We start from the raw sequence: 6,227 nt of genomic DNA, 5'->3' as shown, positions 1-6,227 counted from the left end.
CAAAAGTAGTCAGAAATGCCCAAAAATAGCCAAGACTCCAGAGGGTTAAGCTTCATGAGGGAACGTGCTGCTTCACATCCTGGTGATGTGTGCTGGAATACTTGCTGCAAAGCCATCTTGTAAGCTTGGAGAGAGTGACATGAGGAAGCTTGCCTGCTCCACTCTGCTGTAGCCCACGCCACAGTCCGGCTGATAAGCTGAGTGATCATGAATGCTATCATCGTCCTTTCAGATGGAAACATTGATGACATTAATTCAAAATGGAGTTCACACTGGGTGATGACTGGCTTGACGTCTCCGGACTCACTGGAGAAACGCTCTGGTTGTGACATCTGGTTGCAAAAAAAATTGGTTCAGCTGTGGATGCCGGCTGGGCTGAACGCGGTCCCAGAAGTGGATTGCTGGTCATCACGGGAGCCAAATCAGACGAGACCTGAATGTTCAACTTCAAAAGTAGCTGCTCCATCTGTGAGCTCATCATGGAAGACAAAAGAATCTTGTTATTTAGTGAGGTCGCTAAATCCTGAGCTTAGAGCAGCAAGACGGTGTTCTTGCTGGGCTAACTACCGACTATGATGGTGTACCACCAGCTGGAAAGCATTAGAGTCTGCTGTGTCCATCGTTGGCCACTTGAAGCTGGCTGTGACTGCGAGGTTACTGGCATTAGGTGACAAGTATCCCAGCCTCATGTACAGCGTCCGTGTGGCAAGGAACACAGTCAGTCTCATCATCCCTGAGGGTCTGCCAAGCCATTGTGGAGGATTACAAGGATGAGGTCATCAGCTGCCTCACCACTCCAGAAGAATGGACACCTATTTCAGAGATCTTCAGAAACAGGTGGAATATTCCTCATGCTGTGGGGGCTCTAGATGGCAAACATGTGGCTATCAGGAAACCTGCCAAGAGCAACTCCCTGTACCACAGCTACAAGCTTCTGATCTGTGGTCCTTATGGCCCTTGTGAATGGAGACTACAACTTCCTGGGGCTGGAAATCGGTGCATGTGGAAGAATGTCTGATGCACAGATCTTTAACGAGTCTGAGCTCAAGTATTGCCTTGAAGACGGGAGCATAAGTTTTCCTTAGCCAACCCTCATTTCCAAGGATGACGAGCCTGTGCCATACTTCATCCTGGGAGATGATGACATTGGAATCAGGACATATCTCCTGGCCCACAGATGGCCCTCTTCAGGCTTGAACTTTTTCACTTAGCTACATGTGTTTTTTTTTTAGTATTTTATGTATTTTGTTTAATTTTATTGATTCATTTATTCTTGTTATTGTATGAGCATGCTGACTGAAATAAAGAAATGCAAATACAAGCATATGTAGACAATTGTTGCAATATCATCATTAGAATGACAACATGAAATAATGACATGATAATTTAACATCACAATGAACACATGGAAATAATGAAATTAAATACTTACACTAACTGTGACCTTCTTTTTGACCTGGACAGTGAGGTGGGGCCTGAGAAATTCAAAGTGGTGCAGGATCCAGCAATCCCATGCAGTCAGCTCCATGCTGCCGGAACATGAGGGAACCTGCTTCAGCTTGCCCAACCCAGATCTCATGTTGGCGGACCACTTCTTCAGCTGGTCACTGCCTTTGCCCATCTCCATGGCCTTCTGTTCCCAGAGCATGTCCTTCAGGCCCTTCTTGATGTAGCTGGGGTGCTTTTTGTTGAGGATACAGTCTTGCTCGGGGCCTTGAGCCAGTCAACCATCTCCTGCTCCTGCTCCTTGGTGAGGACAGCTTGACCAGCACCCTCTTGCACTGCTTCTGGGAGTTGGAGGCTTTACTGGGAGGGAGCTCATTATCACTGTCAATGGAGACCTGTGCTGCTGGATGAAGAACCTCGGTGACTATGTCTATTGGGGAGCCAGGGGGAGGGGCTGTGGACCCAACTTCAGCCTCTGAAGGTGCTGGGACATCTTCAATAACAGGAGCTGGCTCTTCAGGGGCTCCTTCGGCTGCCGCACCTCTGACCCATACATGGCCATGACCAGTGGTGGTGTGTTTGGCCTTTGCTTCCTTCTTCCTTGGTGGCACGACATCAAGAACTGGTGAAGCTGATATGGTTTGCAGTACAAACAGTCAAGATAGGACTCAAGTGCAAGACAGCCAGGACACAAAGGGCTGAGTTCACACAAACAACTGCTTTACTTCCACAAGGTGGCAGTGTGAATACAATAATGATTAAACAATCCAAAGTGACAAGACTCCAAAAATAATGCAAATAAACTGGGTGCAAACGACTAATAATGTGTGTCGTCCTGGTTCCTGCCCTCTCTCTCTCTTTTCCCAGGTGGCATCCCTTGTGGAGCTGATGAGCACACCTGCTTGCAATCTACATGCCTCCATATAAGCCCTGGTTCTTCAGCTCATCGACGCCAGAGACTCAGTGTTCACAACCTGGTACCTGGCCTCTCAATTTCCGTATTGAGCCTGTCTGTCCGCCACAGTGTTCTTTGATTCACTGTTTTCTGCATACCACGCATCTCTAGTCATCTAGTCTGTAGTTCTGGTTTGAGTGATTGTAGCAGCCCTCTCATTGCCTTCTCTTCCTCCACAGTGACCTCATCCTCCATCAGCTTCCCAGGGGGCCACCTGGACCACGGACCACTCAGCTCCCCATCTTGGACTGCCACCTGTACTCCAGTGCTACGTGGGCTGCGACTACCTGAGTCCACCACAATGCGGGCCGGGTTTCCACGCTGCCTACCTCCAAGACTGTATTCACTATTTATGCAACATTTGTGCTGTGACACCTTCCTGGTTCATTAAATCCTATTGTTTTCTCATTCAGTCTCCCTGCTTTGGGTCCAAGCCTGGTTTTCGGGTTAGAATCATAACAGAAGTCTCTGTCCAACATCATGGACTCCGCAGGGTCAGACCAACTTCAACAAGCCCTGTCCGCCCAGCGAGCCTTCCTGGGTCAGCAACAGCAACAACTTTCCGCACTCTGATCTGGTCCAGGACCTCACCCGACAGGTTTCACACACACACACACACACACACACACACACACACACACACACACACACACACACACACACACACACACACACACACACACACACACACACACACACACACACACACACACACACACACACAGAGTCTTCACTTACAGCTAAAGTAGATAAACTCACCTTAGTTTCACCCCCAGCCCAGGACTCTACTCCGGTTCAGCTTTTGCAGGCCTCCACGTCTCCCATTCCAGTCCCAGAACCATTTATCTGCCACCCAGAACCATATGCCGGTGATGTAAACACATGCTCCTCTTTTCTCATGCAGTGTTCCTTTGTTTTTTCCCAGCGTCCGTCACAATATTCCACCAATCACAGTAAGGTCTATTACTGTTGTGTGGGCCGCCAGAAGAGGAGGTACTGCTGGCCCACCACCAGAGGGCGCCCTGCCTGAAGTGCGGGCTTCAGGCACGAGAGGGCGCTGCCGCCTTACAGGAACAGCCGAGGTGACAGCTGTCACTCATCAACTATGACAGCTGTCACCGATCATCTGCATCTCACCCAGGATAAAAGCAGGATGACACCTCCACCACGTCGCCGAGATATCGACTTCTTTGAGAGGTAACTTTCTCTGCCTGTATTGATAGTCCAAGATTGATAGTCCAAGAGCTATTGTGTTGCAGCTGTCTAACCAGAGGACCGGCGTGGGTCGCGACTGTTTCGTCCTACTTCCCGTCAGATAAGTGGTTAAACAGACGCTGCATGACTGTGTGTTAGAGGTGGAGGTGGAATTCCCACCGATATTGTTACGGGGTGTATACACACCCACACTTGACTGTCTTTGTTCTCCGCCAGCAGTACCAGATCCGACACGCTGAGACGGTGGCCACTTGGGGACTTCGGGACTTGGTGGCTCCAGTATCCTTCGGGTTCGGTGGCGGTGGAAATCGTGTGGTTCCGGTTCATCTCCAGACGGACGTCTCCTATCGTCGAGCCTGCCCACACGACACCTTCATTCATTGACTTGTATCTATTCTATAATCTGCTGTGTGTGGTTGTGAGAGAGAAAACTGACCCACCTTTCGTCAAAAAAGTGACAGCTGCCAATCAAAATCGGCCACGTCACTAAGCCCCGCCCCCTCTATGACGTCATAGCCAATCAGAATTGATGACATCACTATGTCCCGCCCCTAAGCCCCTCCCCTAGTCCCGCCTCCAAGCCCCACCCCTTATGACATCACAGCCAATCATACTCGATGATGTCATTATGCCCCGCCCCTAAGCCACGCCCCTAGTCCCGCCTCCGAGCCCCCGCCCCTTATGACGTCACATCCAATCAGAGTCGATGACGTCAGTATGTCCCGCCCCTAAGCCCCCGCCCCTGGCTCCTCCCCTAGTTCCGCCCCTGGCTCCTCCCCTAGCCCCACCCCCAAGCTCCTCCCCTAACCCCGGCCAAGCACCGCCTCCAAGCCATACCTCCCCTCCCACCCAGGGTCTAATATTTTAATGTCATTTTATTTCATGAATTAAAGAATGATTAAAAATACCTAGATCTTTTTAATGTATTAAAGAATTAACTAATTCTGAAATAATTAAACATAAATCACTGTCTATTATTTAATGCCCCTTTAATATCTTTAATTCTTAAATTATTACGTTTCCTTTTCTGTTTTTTAATTCGTAAATTAAAGAAGGGGAACAAATAGCCGTCTCTCTCGGCTGTAAGTCTTTGCAGCAAGACGGTCAAATACCCACGCATAGAGCCGCTCGCGGAAACATGACCCCACGGCTGTAAAACCTGTTGCAGACGCTGTGTCTGTGTGAGTGCGTGTGTGTGTGCGTGTGTGTGTGTGTGTGTGTGTGTGTGTGTGTGTGTGTGTGGCGGGACACCCGCTGAGCGGAGATGCTGCCCCGAGGTGATGAACCCGAAGAACAATAAACAATGCTCCTTATCACTCACGCCAGATGATGTTTTCTTTTAAGATATTAGCCGATCGATCATGGGGCGCGGGACACCCGCTGAGCGGAGATGCTGCCCCGAGCCCGAACAATAAACAATGCTCCTTATCACTTACGCCAAACGGTGTTTTTAGAGCAAAAGGTAAGGAATTACGCCCCGTGGACGAAGAAGGGTTTAAAAATCCCCTTTCGACGATAGAGTGACATACAGCATTCACCATGGCGAGACGAACTCCGATCCTCCGCTACATCTGCGAGACCCCGGTTAACATCACCATGACAACAGAAGGCTCGCTTGCCCCAAAAAAAGCGAGAATGTACGTCAGCCGTCTGAGCCAGCCGATACCGGAGGAAGATCTGACGTACAGCCTGGAGGGGCACGAACGTTTAACTTACACGTTCGACCCGTATTATGCCCAAGTAAGTTTCTTCACTCTGGCCGAGGGTGAGACTGCCACTCGAGGAACCCCACGGGTGGCGCTTACTTCTGCCGATTGGGGTGTCTTCTCCGCGGCGGCGGGCTTGATGATTCGCGACACGGTCAACCCTGAACCTCCAGGAGATCGGACGCCGGAAAAGAAGAAAACACGCTTCCAACTCACCTGGCTCAGCGCCCAGGGGCCTCGCTATAGGGTGATATTCCAGCGTGGACCTCCTGACACTGTCTCTGAGGGTGAAATTAAGTTGGAGCGGGTTAGTGCCAGCGGCCACGTCAGAAGCGTCACAGCTGCGGCTGAGAGCTGGCATGAGATGTTCAACACCTGCAACGACAGGATTACGGGCCTCTTTACAAGGTGCCTGGCCTGGAGGGACGTTATCGAAGTCCGAAAAAACTTGGCCCCTCTTTTTACTTAAAAAAAATAAATAAAAAAATAAAATAAAAAATAAAATAAAAAAAAATAAAAAAATAAAAAAAACTCTGACGTAGCTCCTCCCCGCATGCACGGGGATTTCTATAAAAACCAGGGGACCACATCTCATTCAAGCATCGGACGACGAACCAGCATGAGCTCCTCAACCTCTCCCATTGCAGCGGCCGACGACATCGCTTGTGACTGCGCGCTCGACTGTGGAAGAGACCAGCCCTCCCTGAGCCAGGCTTCACGGACCCGCGGTGGGTACGAGAGCCCGTGGGGAGTTCAGCTCGAGGCGGTCTGTGGCGAGATCCATCCTTCTCACGCGCTTTCCAGCCCGGGAGGCGTGGGGTCTCTTCCCGCTGTCACGGAGGCCGCGAGTCCGCGGGAGGTACAAGACCTCGAGCCGGCTGAGAAATACGCCACATCTTTCGCAT

At 50.4% G+C, this 6,227-nt stretch overlaps 1 long non-coding RNA gene across 1 annotated transcript; it reads right to left on the bottom strand.

The window, feature by feature from the left end:
* Positions 1 to 204: 204 nt before the first annotated feature.
* Positions 205 to 5,919, bottom strand: LOC117515017. Its single transcript, XR_004561994.1, has 3 exons — positions 5,908 to 5,919; positions 2,345 to 2,347; positions 205 to 287 (listed from the first exon to the last, which is right to left on the bottom strand). It is a non-coding gene; the product is annotated as an uncharacterized LOC117515017 (long non-coding RNA).
* Between the last annotated feature and the right edge of the window lie 308 nt (positions 5,920 to 6,227).

This window comes from Thalassophryne amazonica, chromosome 8 (genome assembly GCF_902500255.1).
Source record: "Thalassophryne amazonica chromosome 8, fThaAma1.1, whole genome shotgun sequence".
Taxonomy (NCBI): domain Eukaryota; kingdom Metazoa; phylum Chordata; class Actinopteri; order Batrachoidiformes; family Batrachoididae; genus Thalassophryne; species Thalassophryne amazonica.
Note: the sequence above shows the minus strand (reverse complement) of the source record. Positions and strands in the feature narration are given on the sequence as shown.